The 18644-nt window shown below is 41.3% G+C and overlaps 1 protein-coding gene across 6 annotated transcripts in view; it reads left to right on the top strand.

Annotated features, from left to right (window-relative positions):
- Positions 1 to 18644, top strand: part of FHL2 (four and a half LIM domains 2) — a 62309-nt gene that overhangs the window by 21755 nt on the left and 21910 nt on the right. For 2 of the 6 annotated variants that reach the window (XM_017817307.1, XM_017817304.1), the window contains exon 1: positions 12313 to 12481. The exons of 3 other annotated variants lie outside the window; for them this stretch is intronic. The gene's annotated coding sequence lies outside the window, so the exon portion shown is untranslated. Of the gene's footprint in view, positions 1 to 12302; positions 12482 to 18644 lie in introns of those variants that run through there. One more of the 6 variants, XM_017817302.1, reaches the window with a different exon arrangement.

Here is an 18644-nt window from a genome sequence, read left to right as displayed (position 1 = left end):
TAGCAAAACTGAAAGAGATGGAAGAAAAAACATTTTCCCTCAGTCTCACTTCATATTTTCAGTAATTTTTTTTTACAAAGCCAGTTTTACAGGTTCTCTTTTGTATTTTTTTTCTACTCTGTCTGTGGAACTTCCATACCACAACAAATTAGAGGAAAACTCTCCTTTAAAAAAGGAAAATAAGTATACTATGAAACCACTTTATCATGAGAATAGAATGGGCACTTATATGGGGACAGAAGTTGTTTCACACATTTCATAAACAAAGCTAGTGGGCTTCCAGATCACCATATTCCCTGTCAAGCTTAATAGATTTTCACCAAAGCCTCCCTAGAAATTTGCATGCTTTCTGTAGGAGGGAAATAGGCAGCACTGACTAGTGCTCCTTTCTAGTAGTCTGTGGCTAGGGAAGCAAAGCCCAGCACTCACAGAGATTACCATACGAAACCAGAAATACCTGCAATCCACAGATGCCACTACACAGAAACCCATTATTCAGTTACTTAGCCCATATTTTAAATGCTGGGTAACCTAATTTCCTATGCATGATTTCCATTGCAACACATTCCGCAGTCTCCAGTGTTGGGTGTAGAAGGCAGCAGGACACTCAAGGCTTAGAACACTAATTATAATATGAAGAGAGAGATACAACATGGCACTTTTGGTGCAGAACAACAGAAAAAAGAAAGATCTTAGAAAAAACTCTGCTGTACAACTGCACTGCGTAAGCCCCGACCCAGGAATTTGTGTGAGCACAGGTTAAACACATTGTGTTTTATGCACTTGTATGACCTGCATTTCTCATTAAGTATTTCTTCTCTCAACATCTTAACATCTTTTTAGGGCAGAAAAAATAGCACATTTTCCTAATTCAGAAAGGAGAAGTAAGGGCCAGATCTGAAGGCAGACTCAGGTGCTGAAGTGTGTTTTAGATTGGCAGACGGAGACCAAACTCAGGACTGCAGTGACCCGGGACTCCAAGGAATAAGTCTTGGAGAGAGACTCTCCCCTTTCTTCCTTTCATGTGCCTTGAAGACCCTCTAGCCAGCATAAGTGATGTTGTGTCCAGTTCTACTCAATTAAACATCAAGGACTATAGTGGCTGAATTCAGGTATGGAATTCTGCCTGGACATACGTGCCATGATTTAGCTGTCCAAAGTCAGGTATTCATCTGAATTAGACAGCTGGATTCCCTCTAAATTCAATGGGGAAAAGAAAAACACACTTATGGGGTAATTCATGTTATCTGCAACAGGCGTCTAACAAATCACTCTTCACAAACACCTCTCTTTCTCCATCCACTGTAGCAGGATCGTGGGTGGCTTGTTTGGGTCAGCTAATATTTGGTCAGTTAAAATAAGGTGAGATGGCTGCCAGGTTATTTGCTAAGGTTACACAAAGCATTTTATTGATCAAGGAACAGATTTGTTGACCAGCAAACTCTCCTTTCTACTTTTTTGAACCATGATGCTTAGCAATGTAGACTCTCTATAATTAAAGAACTGGGTCATGCTTACTTCTCATCTTTCTCCTTGGTAATTATTACTTCTTGTATTAATATTCCCATATATTGATGTGTTTTGGGGTATTGTCTGGAGATTCATGAGGCGAACCAAAGCTACCCTGGTGCTATAGGAATTCTTGAAGGTCTGCTTCCAGGTCCAACCTGGGACTCAGAACACAGACAAAGCAAATCAAATGAATGGAAAGTGTTTCTGGTGGAAACAACTACCCATATAGGAAGTGGAAATATTTTGTGAGGAATTTTTCCTCACTTGGTGGGGCTGTAACAGAGAGTGATAGTGTGCAGGAATGACTTTGCCATCTCAAAATGAAAGGGTGTGAAAGAGTTTGTTCACTTTGGACCACCTTCTGTAGTGTTTTGGCTAGCACAAACTGCAGGTATTAGATGCAATTGAGGAAGTTAAAGGGACCAGAGGAATGGGTGATGGGGTCACCCTGAGAAGATCACCCTGCCATTGGCACAAGGAGTTTGCAGTGTACAAGGGCAATTTGTTCATCCACCTTTTCTTCTCAGCAGCTCTCACTTTGTTTCCAGTGGCAAGACAAACACACAGGGGTGGTGTGTCTGGGCCACCCACTCCTACCGCTATGAGCAGGAGCACCCAGCTTGTATGTTGGGCATCACCTGTGGCCATGCATGGTCTTTGCTTTGTCCTAGTCTTTTCTCCCCTTGTTATCATTACTTCTTACTGGAGTCTGCCACTCCTCGTAGTTGACTGCTTTTGGCAATGGTTCCCTTATTTGTTGAATGAGAGAAGCTGAGTTGATGTAGACTTTGCACATGAAGGGCATGGGGACATCCAGCATATCGTGCCTGGAAGTTTGCAGGTGACACCAAGCTGAGTGGTGCGGTTGACGCACACCTGAAGGACAGGATGCCATCCATAGGGACCTGGGCAAATTCAAGAAGAGGGCCAATGGGAATTTCTGGAGATTTAACAAGACCAAGTACAAGGTACTGCACCTGGATGCATCCGCCAGTATCAATACAGGCTGGGGATGAGCAGATCAAGAGCAGCCCTGCTGAGAAGGACTTTGGGGTGCGGGTGGGTGAGAGGCTGGACATGACCTGGCAATGTGGGCTTGCAGCCCAGAAAGTTGACCATGTCCTGGGCTGCATCAAAAGCAGTGTAACCAGCAGGTCGAGGGAGATGATTCTGTCCCTCTTCTCTGCTCTGGGGAGACACCACCTGGAGCACTGCAGCCACCTCTGGGGGCCCCAGCACAGGAAATACATGGATCTGTTGGAGCGAGCCCAGTGCAGTGCCACCAAGATGATGAGAGGGCTGGAACACCTCTGCTATGGGGAAAGGCTGAGAGAATTGGAATTGTTAAGCCTGGAGAAAAGAAGGCTTTGGGGTGACTTAATTGTGGCCTTCCAGTACCTGAAGGGAGCCTACAAGAAATATGGAGAGGAACTTTTTGCAAGGGCATGTAGTTACAGGACAGGGCAGAGTTGCTTCAAACTGAGAGCGGGTTTAGATTAGATGTTAGGAAGAAATTCTTTACTATGAGGGGAATGAGATACAGGAACAGGTTGCCCAGAGAAGTTGTGGATAACCTCACTGAGAGTGTTCAAGGCCGAGTTGGATGGGGCTCTGAGCAACTTGGTCCAGTGGAAGGTGGCCCCGCCCATGGCTGAGGGCTTGGAACAGGATCTTTTAGGTCCTTTCCAACCCAAAACATTCTGTGATTCTATGTGCTATGATTTGTGACCAGAATCTTATCCTGGATGCCTGCTCAAGTACCTACAGCCATGCCTCCTTTCTGCCTTTTCCCCGTGTTTACTAATGAAAAGGTAGGGTGGATATGCAGCTTACTAAAGGAAATGGCTGACAGCTCTGGGTCCAAGGCATACTCACACAGAAAGCCATCAGGAGAAGCAGAGTGAGCATGCCTGTAGAAGTGCTGTAGGCAGCCAAGCAGATCAGTCTGCCTTCCTCATGTCTTCCTCTGCCCTCCCCTGCAAGTTAAGTTCCTGCTGCCAGCCAGTGCTGTGTCTGCTGCCAGACAAGCCAGCCCCTTCCGCACATTTTTTTCTGGACATCCAAGTCTTAGAAACCCCCTGTTGCAAATGAGGGGTCTGGATTCCTGGAAATCCTTCTGGATATAAGGAAGAGTCAGCATCACTGTGGGCAGGCCGTTCAGGGATCAGCCAGCCAAATGGGCACTGCTCAGCCATTTAAAGCATTTACATTATAGCAACCCAGCAAGGACTCACTAGACTTTATGGTTAAACATTAGGGATAAACAAAAGGACTAGCACTGCTTCATAATGTGGTTCTGACTCCTCTCTAACGATTCAGAAAAATTACTTATCTTCCAGCACGAGACACATTATATCCAAGACAAGCCATTGTTCCAAGTTTTTATTTCATTTTACTCAAAACATTTGAATTTCATTCACATTAAGACAGCAACTCCACTAGACAGCCATGTGAATATAAACTTGGCAGGGACAAACAAAATCCATAAGTCTATCAGACTGACAATGGATGGTATATTTTTTCAGCTCTATGGGAAGTGTTAGATATGAAATTCACATCAGCAACCAAATGATTACTTTAATCCTATTATTTAAAGGGCATGAGCAGTTATAGGGTTCAAAGTAAGCACAGGCCAAAGGGGATCAACAGCAAGGACTCTACTTCAGAGTGCACAATCTAAGCTCATATATTCAATCATAATATATGTCTGAGCCTATGTCTCAGACCCTCTCAGTTTATCTGTAGTATATACAAACAGTAGTTGAGAAGAAAAGTAATTGTTGCCATACAAAAGGATCTTTCTGCAAAATAGGATCTCCCCAGTCGTATTCAGATTGGAGAGGGGGACTGTGTCTACTTACATCAAAATATTATGAGTCTGAAGTGATCTGGGAAGTGATTTGCAACTAACTGTATGTTTTTGAATGCTAGGCAAGTTGAAGGGTTTGAGGAATGATAGGGCCAACAGATAACCAGTCCTTGGGGAAGAAATGGCTGTAACAGAAAAGGCTAAATGATCTTTTTTTTTTTTTTTTGTTCCTGTGTTCACTGTGAGGAACTTGGAAAGCTTCCTTCAGTGGAATGCTTCCTTATGGGGATCATCAGAGGATCTATTTCAAGCTGAAGCATCTGTAGAAGAGGTATGGAACAAATTAAAAAAATGAATAGGAAGAAAATGCTAGAACCAGATGGTGCTCACCCAAAAGGGACTGAAGGATGAATTAGCTGAAATAATAGCAGTGCATGGGCTTTTATTTAAAACAGACTTAAAACTGAGCACCTGAATGTATCCAATACAGTGTCAGCCTTTTTAAATGGTTCCAAGAGAAACCAAGAGAAATAGAGCCTGGTAAGACAGATAAATTTAGTAGAAATCACTATGCAGGATAGAGCAGATGTGTAAATATGATAAATTGGAGAAATTCAATATAGCTTGGTAAGGAGAAATCACGCTCTGCAGATCCATTGTGTTCCTGTAAGATAATAAGCAGCATGGAGATACAGGAGACCTTTGGTTGACAGCATCTGCTTATTTGTCCTTTTCAATGTACTCAATAAGGGCCCTCACCATACACCCTTAAAAACACTTACTCAGTAACATGGTAAGAGGGAAAATATTTGCATGTATTACATAAAATCAATTGAAAGATAAACAGGCAGGTTTTACAGTAAAAAGATTAATAGAAGATAATTAGTGGAAATTCTTCTAAGGCTGAGGAAAAAAAAGGATCTTAGGCGACAGGATGAGTGGGCACTGGAACAGCATCTTAAACTGAATGTAGATAACCATAAAGCAGTGAACGTAGGGGAAAATCTAACTTTAGCTATAAAGTAATGGTTTTGAGATGTCTACCTGGGTGTAAAATTTAGAGGTTATATAGGTTTACAAAAAAAACCCAAACAAACGCAAACTGGTCAAAAGCAGCCAAAAAGCAAACTGAATGTTAAAATTTAGGCCTTATAATCTAAAAAAGTAAATAGTCATACTGGAAAAAGTTTGAGGAGGAATGATGAAACACAGGGAGTAGCTTTCATACAGACTGAATAGGTAGACTGGTACTCCTCAGCCTAGGAGAGAGATGGCTGAGGGGAGTTATGATAAAAATAGACAAAGACATGAACCGCCTGTAGCACATGAATAAAGATCAGTTGCTCATTATCTCTCCAAAGGTAAGACCTAGGAGGCCTCAGACAAAACTAGTGGGTAATATGCTTGAAATTAACACAAAGAAGATGGTTTTTCAACAACACAGAATAGGGCTACCTGTAGCAGGAAACTGTGGATTTCCCTACAGGGAATCAGGAGGGAACTGTGCAAGTGATATCACTTCATGAAAGTGATATTCAGTATGATTACTGCCTCCAGGTTGAGAAATCCCCAACTCAAAAGTTCTTGTAGACTGGCATAATATTGTGAAGAAATATCATTACATTCTCTTCTCACATTCTTCCCAAGACATTTCTGAGTTCCCAAGAGCAGCATAACAAATTGGAGGAGCCCTTCTGTTCAATGATTCTCATATTGCTATGGTGTGATCTGAATAACTACAAATTACAGGTTGTGCCTGGCACTATTAATCCTTTACAGGCATGAAAACTTTACTCTGAACCAACCTCCCTCCCTCCCTCATCCCCTCCGTCTCTCCTTCATTTTACATCCCTGTTTGACCAAAAAAACTTATGCTCATTTGACTTTGAAGGTTGTGGAGCCCTAATGTTAATCCTTAAGGGCAAATCAGACAAAGATTTGCCAGGGATGAGTTAGACATTGTCACTTCTGTCTCGGAAGTTACTTAGGTAGGTTCTTGAGGTGTCTACCAACTGCTCACTTTCTCAAACCTATCTTTTCTCAGAAGCTCCCAAGGCCTCTGGCTGCCTCATAAAGTGGAATGGCAATTTCAAATGCTGCTGTTGGCTATTTCAAGAGGGTCATAATTGATATCAGAAACTGAGACAGAAAGAGTGCTAAGGTGAGCAGAAGGAAATTATTCACACAGAAGTAACATTTTGGAGAAGCCATGAGCAGTGGGGCAGTGGGAGAGGGAGGATTATGGAAAGGGGATTTCACCTAAAACACTGAAGGGTTCTGCTGGGAACACCACAGGGAATATGAGCTATTTTGTATAGAATAACAAGTCTCTCATCCTATCAGAAACACAGAGTGATTAGTTTTTTTGAACAATCACAGTGTGTTTGTTTCATGCGTCTGGAAGAGGGAATGATAAATCATGAGTTTACTGAAATTAATAAATCCGAAAGTAAGGGTTAATATTTGACAGATCAGAAGACCAGCAATTACTGCAGCCTCTGTAGCAATTTGACATTCCAGGTTCCATCTGGATGGGTAGGAAACCCAAAATACTCTGCTTATCTGTCATATTCAGGCCCCACATAACAGTCAAGTTGAATCCAGAGGAAGGGGAAGAAGCAACAGCTTCTCGGCATAGGTCTTCGCATTATCATCATTTAGAGTCATTATTCCTAAAGACTGCTTGCTCACCTCTTGTTGGAGGTTGTCTCTCTCTGTTCCAAAGTGCTTCCAAAGACATGCCACCAAAGTCGCTGTCCCTGGTTACAGATGAACATACTATGGAGCTGAGGGGTTTAAAGAACACTTATAATCCAAAGAATTGTGCAGATGGCAAAGATCCAAATGCTTCACTCTAGTTTCCTTAAAAGTAGAGGCACCATCTGTTCCTTAGAGAGGGGAAAGAAGGAGAAAGAATGGTAGAGAAAGTAGGGGGGGAAAATGTTGTTTTCCACTCTCTTTGTTACAGCTCTTCCTTATTTCTTCTTCGCTCAGTCAGCAGCCCGGTGAGGGCTATTCAGGGTGGCTGCCTTACATGGTACAGACAGCTACTGCTTGGAGAATTGTTTGATGGGCTGCCTTTATCCAGCAATGGATTTTATGACTTTTCTTTAATCCATGAGGACGTGGGATGGATCTTCTGATGGTGCTTCTTGTCCAGTGAAGGACCTGTCAGTCCTGTAACGAGTTGCCTCAGCTTTCCAAGCTGTTGAAAACATAACTATTACCAAGAAGGATTTTTCTTAGCAGATACCGGTTCCTTTAAACCCCATATTGCTCCTTGAGGCTTCCTTGGATGTGTTGTCTGCTCCTTTGAAGCACCACTACTCTTCATCTCTGTGATCAATCCATGTTCCTCTGCTCATCAGTGTCAACAGCTGTTTGTCTGCTCAGCTGGGAGAGGGGAAAGCAGCAGGGACACAGCTGCCTGGGTCATCCGTTGCAAACCCTCTCCACATCTCATTTGTCCACAACGGGGCATAGGAGCAATTACAATGATACTGCCAGACCACATATTGACCAGCGTCTCACTGCCACATTTACCTTGGGACACCTCTTTTGGGGGATAGATTTCTCTGAATGAAACTAGGGCTAGCTCCATAAAAGGTCCAGACTAAATTTAAAAACTGAATGAAATCTTTGTCCAAACTGACCATAATGGTCTAAAATGCTTTCAGCTCCATCCCATATCACTATATTACAGAAACACACTTGGGTTTGAGTCTGTATCATCTGTGTTATAACATAGCATTACATTATCCTTCTAAAGATAACTTTTCCCATACAAAATCAGAAGATATTCGAAGCTACTGAACCTTAGCATCTAAATTACTGAGGAAAATCTTTTAACACTGTATGTGAAAACCATTCAAACATATTAAGAAAGCAAACATGGAAACACCTTTTTTTCCAGATCAGATTGGAGTTTCTAAAACACTAATCTTTTCACATTGATTCAGGCTAAACATCCTCCCAAAAATCAAATAAGTCTTGCATCATCCCAAAGCAGACAGACTTTCATTATCTGCCATGACAGTGGTGATTTTAATGGATTGTCCAAGGATGTCCGTAATTCCTTCATCAGAATCTGTAAAACCCTGATATTTCTTGCTTGCTGAGTATTTCTACTTGAGGATCAAGTTATCTGGGGGAGAAAAGAAGATCAAAATATTGCAAAAAGCTTCGTGACCAGGAGACTGAACTGAGAAAGAAAAATGTTGAAAATACCTTTTTATCCATTGCATATTCCTCATATACTTGGGGAAAACTATGTATCTGTGAACATCTTATGAGAATGAAATTTCAGGAAGATTTAATATTGCCTGGGTGTTATTTTAGGTTTAATGAACTAAAATGCAACCTCTGCACAAGTCTATACTACTTCCTAAGTCATCATCATGGCTGGGCTTCGCGAACCAAGATTTGGGAAGGGCTCTACCCACGTTTGTTCCAAGTGTGCTGGTGGCTAAAAAGGCCAGTACAAGACAGACAAGTCTGGTTGCAAAAGGCACAGCAGAAAGACTCCTTAGGTGGTATATTCTGCAAGGCACGATTCTTTCTGCGTTGTCTTTTCTCCTAAGTAGTAGTGCCAAAAATAGCAGTTCTCCTAAATGCATACTCTCATAGTCAAACAAAGCTTGTGTTACACAGAAGAATCAGCCAGTAGCTTATAGCTTAGCCACTTTATAAGTGTAGATTTCCACCTCCCCTGCTCTCTCAGAGACATATTTCTCCGTGTCTCAAACTGGTGGAAATAGTGGAAAGGGACAGCTAGAAGTGGAATATTTCTATTTTCCTTTGTTCGCTCTTTTCAGCCAGAAAAGAAGATAAGTGCTGAAATGATAGTTATTCTGGCATCAACGCAGTTGCTGAAGTGAAACTTATGAATGGTTAGTAAAATCATTGAGAAGTCCTGCCATGAAAATGATACTTTTTCCATCTTTTTTTCCCATATGTGAGGTACAGCATCCTACATATAGAATTAAAGCTGCTAAACACACATACCACCGAAGAACAAGCAATATACGCTACATAAATGCTATATACATGAGGAAAATATGAACTATATAATGTGTTTCTAATTCACAGGATTGTACTGAATGGTACTTGCACTTCCACCCTTAAATTTAACCCACTATTGGAAACACTGCCCCTGTTTTTATTGAATTGTCTTCTCTGAAGCCTTGAAGATGCCTGATCTGTGCTGGGTTAATCAGAGAACCAATGAAGTAGAAAAAAAATTGTATATATATATATATATATAAAGAAGTGGGTGACATAATACATTTGCCAGTGAAAAAAGCCCCTGCCCTTTCCTTCCCATATCCTTGACAATTAAGAAAATTTGGGTTTGTCCCACCCACCCATCTCCATTGGATTTGATTCTTCTGGGAAATTGGTGGGGGGGTGGTATGCTGCCAATCACTGATGAATATTTACTTATGAGATAAAATGTGGAGTGAGCAACTTTGGAACTCCTGAAGAAGGATAAGAGGTCAGAGGTTCCCTGTACCTTCCCTAGTAGTATTTGATGGAGTCCATATATCTCATTATGGGATGAAGGAAGGTGCTGCCTGGTAACTCCCCCTCATTCCATTCACAGCTCCATGCAGTCTTGATGTGGCTGCTGAGAGTTAAGTTCCATAGTGAGCCCATAGATCATTGCGTTTTAAATTGGCAGAGACTCCTCTGCTTTCAAGGAGTCAGAGATATTAGATTAAAGCAGAAAAAAATTATTTTCCTGAAGTCAACCCATGACCTGCAACAGTTAAACTAAACTATTTCAGCTGAAGCCAGTATATATTTTAACTTGTAATTGTGGAATACTCATCTTCTATGTGTACAGGTCACATAAAAAAATTTCTGTCAGAGTTGCTGCAGTAGCTGTCAGTGGACAGACAGAGAAGTGAAAATATCATGGAAATTGAAAAAATAATTAACACATTCAGAATATTTAATTTATTTAGAAGCTTTGGAAATAAACTTATTCAAATAGCCCAAATCTAATTTTCATCTTCTTTATACACATTTTTAAACCAGAGCTGAGGTAAGAACCGCAACTAAGATGGAAATAAATTATTATTATTATTGTCACTGTGCAACAGTTGAATCTAAAAGAAAGAAAATTCATCATGATGATGATGATGATAATGATGCACTAACTAGTCCTTTGTAAATTTGTCAAAAACTCATACAGAATTTTGGCTGTCCTGAGCTCCATATTTAGAGACAGTGAAACTAAAGAACAGAAAGATGCACTGTCTTGTCCAAGGGCACCCAGCAAGTCAGCGATGGAGCTAGAAACCCAACCAGTAGCTCTCCCAAGATATAGGTGCAGCTCCAGTGGAGCTCGAGGGTTCACTGAAAATTTCTCTCTGTCTGGTTGAACTCATCTTCCACTGCCAGTGCAAATGCAAGGGACAAGTCAGGGACTCCCCATGTGGCTGGGTAGTGCAGCAGCTTTGATTAAAATGAGATTTAATTGCCATGGCATCCTTAATCCTATACGCCCATGGTCAGTCCTCCAGGGCATGATGCCTCCGTTTTGAAAATGCAACGGCAAAGGCTGAATCAACTGACAAACAGACCCATGGGCATTGGTGGTCATCAAAATTACTCACATCTATTAAGGAGATTTGGCTTCTGGTAGAAAAACTAGGAATTGCCCTTCTCCACCATTTTATTCTGTCTGTGCTTTTCTAGATTTGTAGTATTACTGAGACCAACCATATACATTTCATCCCCATTCCAACTCTGATTACCATTTGGGTGCACAAGAGAACAGCAAGTACAGGTCATAGTTCTGGCATACGTTTGTTTTGCAGGAAAAACCCTTAACTAATCCATGTATACATCTGTGCCACTGCCCAGACATGTGTCAGGACCTGGTGTCCAACACGAAAGGACACCAGACTACTTTGCATCTTCTGGATGCCAAATAACAGCAACACTGTCTCTGGCTAATGTCCTTTATACTTTTGTCCTTCTGGTTTCCTTTAAGGTTGAAAGCATTCAAATTAAAGCACCTCCCTTTGGCAAGCACCAGTCATTACTGAAGAATTACCCTGAAATGCCACTCCACCCTACCCCTCAATCTACAGAGTAGACACCTCCCATGTGCTTCTGATCCAAATTCTTCCCTCTGGGAGGTTTTCCAGGACCCTCACTGTTTTGATTAACAGAATGTGTTTCTGGTAGGACGGCTGATAGATGAAATTGGATTTTGTAGCAGAAAAATTAGTTCCTGGTTATGGGAGGATTAATAGTTCCCCCTCTCCTTAACATGTGCCCACTGGCAGGGCTCTCCGCTGGATACTGAGCATGTACTGAGACAATCTGTTCCTTTGGCTTTCTCTTACACAAAGAGGTTTTTTCATTTCGTTAATTTTCTTCTCTTTCCTTCTGATTACGGGGGAACTTGGAAAGAAAGAAGGGTGGAGAAAAAGTAGAATGGGCTCTGAATGCTCGTAAAGAAACACCTGCACACTTGCTCCTCGTAAAAACATGCACTGCTCCACGAAGGAGAAGAGACACAGCTTGCTTCGCTCTTCTTTAGACAAGACACTAAGTCACAGCAGGCAAAATGACCAAAGGAAATAAAGCCTGGTACCAATTTCAACCAAAGACTTTATTCTTTCAGCCAGGTGAAGAGCCTTAGAAATGTTTGGTCTTGAGTTGCTGTAAAACCTTTCCTTTAAAGTGTGAGCCCTTGGATTCAGCAAACCCATGTTATTAATAAGCATCAGGGGTTTAGAGAAACAAAGCCTAGAGGAGGGGAGGGGGAGCCTTATTTTAGGAAGGGGGCCAAGAAAGACAAGATGTTTAGGAGGGGGAAGTATTGACACCCTTGGAATAGAGAAAGTGTCGAATGCCAGCTGCAGAGCGTCTGAAAGAATGAGTGTCTCCAATGCTTTTGTCTCCTTATATGGTAAAATGATAGAGAGGGGTTTCACTAGGCTGGGGAAGGCAGCAGCCTCTTTCCACACACACTGACTGCAGAGCTGGAATCGGAAGAGCTGCTCTTCACAGGCAGTAGAAAGCCCCAGCTGGCTGTACAGCTCTCTGCTGCAAGCAGGCCAGTGTGCTCTCTGCACATTTGTTAGTGGATGTGACCCCCTGTCCCTGGTCCAGGAGGTGACATTAACTGCCCGCTACTGCTCTGTAAGTAAATATCCCTTTTTCCCCCTTCCCTCCCCACTATCCACAGAACATATATGTGAAGGTATCGCTTTAAACAAAGGGTGCAGAGAGGAGGAGAGGGTTGTTTAATGCCCCAGTGGGTTGTTGGGGAGGGATGCAAGAAGGGAGATTGCCGGTCTCCCTTTCTTCTGAGTGCACAGGAGGGGTGCAAAGAGCAGAAAAAGACAAATTTCTTATCACAGCAATTACTGCTGCATGTCCGTCAGTAAAGTGACACATCAGCGAGCTGATGAGGCGCTGTGTCTTTTCATGTGTAACTATTTTTAATGACTGTATTGTGCTGCGTGTGTAATCCACTGGAGAGGTGATAAAAAGTAGAAGCTGAGGTCTTAGATTCCTTACACCTCTGTGCACACTACTGCTGCTGAGCTCAACAAAGGAGCATTTTTGTAGCAAGAGCAGATGCACATGAAACAAAGGTAGCCTTTCCTCTTTGCAGGCGAACACTGTGGACAGATTGTGTGTGGGAAAAATGGGGAGCCATCAGCATCGTATTTCTCCTTTTTATGTGGAGAGAATAAATTAGAATACAGACCCTAATTAATAGCTCTGAATTCCTTCTTTTTGTCCTTCTCTTTGTGTGCATGTGTGTGCAGCCACAATAACCCAGGTCCTTACTGTATGCTAGTGTGGATTTCTCTGTGTGCATAATAAAGGAAATACTAACTTTCATTGTCTGCATTAATGGCTGTTCTAAACTTTCTCCTTCCCCAAAGGCATATGGCTTTTATTTAGTTGACCTGCATATTTCAGCTTTGGTGTGTACAGAGACACACATAGTCACAAGAAAGCAAATCTTTTAAAAAATATATACCAGCAAGTCAGTCAGTCTGTGATTGTTACTCCCCTGACTCCAATCTAGAGGTATATTAACTAAGATTGCTAATTGACACTGAGATTGCCAGGGTCAGTAGCTGTAACATTTTATTGATGGCTATGCATATTTATATGTTATCTTAAATGGGAATTGTGCTAAAAGAGACTAACATAAGGCTGTATGTTATTAGATATGCAAATGCATCCAAATGTGAAGGAGTGCTACAATTAAGGTTGTCATTAGGTTTCTGCTACAAACCCTATTTTCATAATTTCGTAAATTTATGGGACTCCCTGCTTTCTGAGCAAAATCTTTTGTGCCTTTTAGCAGCCAGAGGGTAAACTCTGAAAAATGATTGCTTTAGGCATTTGGATATTGCAGGCAAAAAAATAGTATATATTTTTTATTTTATAAAACTTTCTGGGTTTTGCGCCTGTACATATACCTGGGAAAGGATGCATTCTAATTGCTACTCCTTCAATAGAGCCTGTGTGTATTCTTGACCACATTTGGAAAAAATTTAAAAAAAAGGATATGAGTTGCTATATTGAAAGCTCAGTTCCTAACAGGCCATAGTTTCACTATCAAAACCAGAGCAGAGCACCAATAAAACTATCTTTTACCCTAGCCATAGCATAGATAATGATCTTTGGCTTGCAAGCCAACATGTGATTGAGATGAGCAGGGCAGCCAAAAAGACACTAAATACCATTGCTGAGAAGTCAAATTTTTAAAAGTTACCTGTAGTTCCCACCTGACATCTCCATCTGGCTAGCACACCTGAGGCTGGGGGATGAACCAGTTCTTGTAGTCTTTTGAGAAAGCTTAGAAGATCAAACTGGCTAAAGTGCAGGGGTAGAATATACCTATTTTTCGTTCTCACCACTCTGCCAAAGGTGCTTCCATGGGAATCACTAGTCCTACACATGCAAGCACCAAATAGTCACTTCCAGGTGGTTTGGATTTATAGGAAAATATCACTAGTTTTTGTGAGATCACCGTTATCTCATAGCAGTGTTTATACTGTGTCAGATATTGTTTGTCTATGTGAAGCTTACATGAAGAGCATGAATTGGTGATTCCCAGTTGAAGTACTCAGGTATAGATAATGATCTGTTTCCTACCAACAATTATACAGTTTCTTAACAAAGTCTAAAGATAGCACTTTCTCCGAAATCACATCTTTTCTGTCCATACAGACATCAGCTCTCCCAGGTGGCACACCTTGCATTAGAAGAAAGATCAGACAACTCCTTTGATCACACACAACACAGTCTGCCAGAATCCCATCATGCTCTGAATGTCAGGAGCCAAAAAAAACCCCAAAGATTGGTGACAAAGTACAGCTCCTACAACTATAAGGGTTAGTGACAGTTTTTGCTGCATTGCACTGCAAATTCAAGCTTTTATCCCCAAAGAAAGGGATGAGGAGGGCTGCAAAGACTTATAGTCATGTAAGTGACCCCCGGCTCAGTTCTCCAGGGGATTGAGCCAAGCAATGTCTTACCTGCTGATGTCCTCATCTCCTTGCCTTGCCTTTCCTTGCCTCACAGGAGTCAGGACATTCAGAGTTCAGGGAGCATTGGATAAATGTTAACACCATTAGCCACAAGCAATGCCTGTTGCTGCTGGCCAGCACACTCACATTGTTTCAAGGTCCCCGTGGACCAGTTACATTCAGGTCTAAGTCTCATTTATGTTTCTCTGATGGATAAATCTGTCCTGAGCATCTTCAGACAAACTCTGGATGGTGTAGTGTTGTAGGCAATCATCTTCCCTCACTTGAGTACTGCTTCAGAGATTAGGGGATCTCATAATTTGCATTTTTAGACTGATTAATTCTAATGGTGTAGTTTTAATGTTTCATTTACATATGCACAGTTATTTGTGATGCAGATTCACCCCAAGTGAGAGTGTGAAATGGCAGGGTGATGACAGGTTTCATGAAAATAAACCTTGGATACACTGACAGCCACTGAAGCATTAACATTTCAACAATATTAATTAGCTATTTATATAGACAGAATTTGATTAAAAACCACCAGAGTCTTCTTTTAAGGATGATCATCAAAATACTCGTGCCAGGTGAAAAAGTTACAGTCCTAATTTTGTTCCTTTTCACATACCCTTCTCTATTCTCTTGAATTATATTAATTAGGATGCTGAACGGCTACTACACATATAGTAATATACTGTAAGAGGAACGTAGGTGAGCATAACGCTGACATAAGCATATTTATCTCTCCCTTTCACAGCAAGTTTTCAACTTTAATGTTGCAAATATATGAACCACACCAGACAAGGTCTAAGATATCACTTTTGATGGTGTGAGGTAGTTCTAGATCCCTGATGAGCACAGATATAAGGGCTTAAAGCCTATCACTTTTTCTTTACTTCATCTGCATAATAAAAGTAGCGAGTTGCATTTCCCTAGATGTATTTTGCCATTGCTTTGAAGCACTCTAGAGATTTAGAGCAAAAGTGTCTTCAGAGACCAGGATCTTGGCTGTGATGAATTCCACCCCTCCATAGTATACCATGCATCTCTCTGTGGTTTCAATATCTTCCTTCTTCAGTTAGAAAGGATCTTGCATGCAAAAAGATCTCCTCTGTCCAAGCGCCCAGGCTCTCTGTCTCTTTCTTGCTTTCTTCTTTATCTCTCACACACCACAGGTACTTTGGCTCAACCTTAGAAGATAATTTCTTTGCTCTCTGTGTCCAGTCTCCAGCCTCAAACCCCAAACAAATTGGACCAAACTGGTTTCACCCAGGTGCAGTCGATCTGTTTTGCCAAGATGTGCCCAGACGAATGGGTAAACCTCTAAGGTTTACATAGCCTGTTTGTCATGATTGGAAGGCCAAGGGCATGGCAGCTGAGCAGAGAAATGTGGATACCTCACAGCTCTGAGGCATTCTCTGCTGCAGTAGTTTTATAGAGCAGCTGTAAGAAGTACATTAACTGATCCTCCAAACCACCACATCTGTCAATTATCTCAGGCAGGAGGGGGCTTTGTGGTCTTACCTCAGTAAACAGAACCAGAGCTGTTCTTCTAGAGGTCAGAACAAATAAAAAAGCATTCTTCTTCCACAGAGTCCTCTCAGATTTTCTTATATTCTTTCTATAAAGAAGGAAAACCAGAATATTTGGGACACTGTTCTGTTTTTTTGCCCTGGATAGTAGTGTGCAGGATTTCACAAATATAGGAGAATTTGTAAATGTCACTGCATGGTAGCACATGGCATTTCTGGATATTTTTATCTTATGGTCTAATTTCTCTGAGATTACTGATGTTCTTGTCAATAAGAGAAAGTAATCTTTTTCTGGAAAAATAAACCTCCACTGGAGTTTAATGTCTGCAGACACTTAGCTTATACATTACTTCTGCAGGGTAGGGCCAGAGATAATAATCAGGTTTGTTAATGTACTATTTTTCTCCTCTATCATTTTCTGTTATATGCTTAAATGCTCTTATTAGCAATATGAATTGTTATATTTACGTAACATCAAGTATTCTACTTTTCTCTTTGAGCAAGCTTTTGCTTATTCTGCAAGAGAAAGAAGGACAACGGCAGTTTAAAAAGGCTTTAAAATAGAAAATAAGAACAAGCCCTTCTGCTTGAACAGTGCTCTTCCTTGCTGTGGTAGATTTAAGAGTCATGCTCCATGTTATTTCAATAGACTCCTTTTCTAATTGAAATGTGTGCAGGAAGGTTGGTAAGACCACACATCCTCCAGTCATTTCAATGTCAGCCTGAGATAATCATAGTGTAAATTGTGTGGGGTAAACTTTCAAAGCATCAATGCTCAGTTCTTCTGTGGTATTTGTAGTTACTACCATTGGTGCTCATTCTACCACTGCTAGAATGACTAAATTGGAGCAGATCTTTATTAGCTGCCAAACACAATAAACTACACAGAAACCACAAGTAGAGTATTCCTTCTCCACTACTATAACAGGGATTACTTTAGCCAGACGCAGGAGGAACCTTAATACACAAGAAACCTTTTCTATTTGGGGGTGTTTATTATTTATGTTAAGGAAAACAGTCTTAAATAGCACACTATCCACTTTCCACATCATGATAGGCTGACTGTGCAATCCAGACAGGAGCCAGGTATGCTTTGGTTATCTGCACATGTTAATGCAGTCTGTCTGCTCGGAAAATTGCTCTAAAATACTTAAAAAGAGACATTGGAATGTTATACCATAGGCAAAATAAGTCAGCCATTTCCAAGGAAACTGAGTCCTTGGAAAAATCTGTGATTTTGAAGAAGAAGTTGACTTTAAAAAGTCTATTAGAGATTAAACTTTTTTTAAAATAGCTTTTAAGAGTTGGCATTTAAAGGCCTGATTGAGATATTTAGGAAGAGGTCTATTTACTTGTGGTCTATTTGTATTGGGTTTTTTTTTGTTGTTATTATTACGATTTTTTTCAAATATCAAACCTGGCTTTTGCTGGGGAACTTCTAAGAGATCTGTGAATATCTACTCTGAGCTCAAAACTTTCAGAAACAGCAAAGAACACCTCTGCAATTGGACTTCTACTATTCTAACCTTGATGTAGACACTGATAAAGCAGCATGGGCTCGTTAACAGAGCTGTTCTGGGAGACCAATGACATAACATAAGGGCCTTGATTTCTTGAAGAGAGGGCACCAAATTCTTTTGATGGGCTTACTTCAGGATTGCTCTTCCATAGCAGCAGCAAGAGAAAAACTCTTCTGCTTTCTTCTCACCTTAAAAATTTCAAAGAGAAGGAGTGCAAACACATGTGCCTAAGCATCCCTGTCTCATTTATGAGCTAAGCATAAACTCCAAATCATGGGGCACAGGGTTACCCAACAATTTGTCCCATATAGTAGTCTTGCCTCCTCTTTTTAACGACCCACAAAAAGATGTTGGTATGAACAACACAGTAATAAGCTTCAGTGTTTCAATAACTTTGCAAATGTATTGTCCTTTTTCTCTCTTCACTCAGAAAGGGTACCTTGACATAGCAGTGAAGCCACTGGCAGGGGCAGAGGGTCTATGGAAAGGAAGAGTGGCTGGCTGTGCTTCCTGCAGGATGAGTTGTGCATCGCTTGCCTCCCATCACCTCGTTAGCTTTTGCATTGGCCATCTTTAGCATAAGGGAGCAAATGTCCTTCTGTGGCCCATGGAGAGAGACTTGGCTTTTCTGGTTGACTCCCCATAGCCAGGAGCCTGGTGCTGGGGGATCAGGGATACAGGCAACTTAAAGCAGCAACACCTGTCCTATGGCCAGCAAGACCTCCAAGCACTCAGATTCCCTTTGCTCTCTCTCTGC

This window comes from Lepidothrix coronata, unplaced genomic scaffold (assembly GCF_001604755.1).
Source record: "Lepidothrix coronata isolate B3197 unplaced genomic scaffold, Lepidothrix_coronata-1.0 Scaffold60, whole genome shotgun sequence".
Taxonomy (NCBI): domain Eukaryota; kingdom Metazoa; phylum Chordata; class Aves; order Passeriformes; family Pipridae; genus Lepidothrix; species Lepidothrix coronata.
This window is presented reverse-complemented; position numbering and strand designations above follow the sequence as displayed.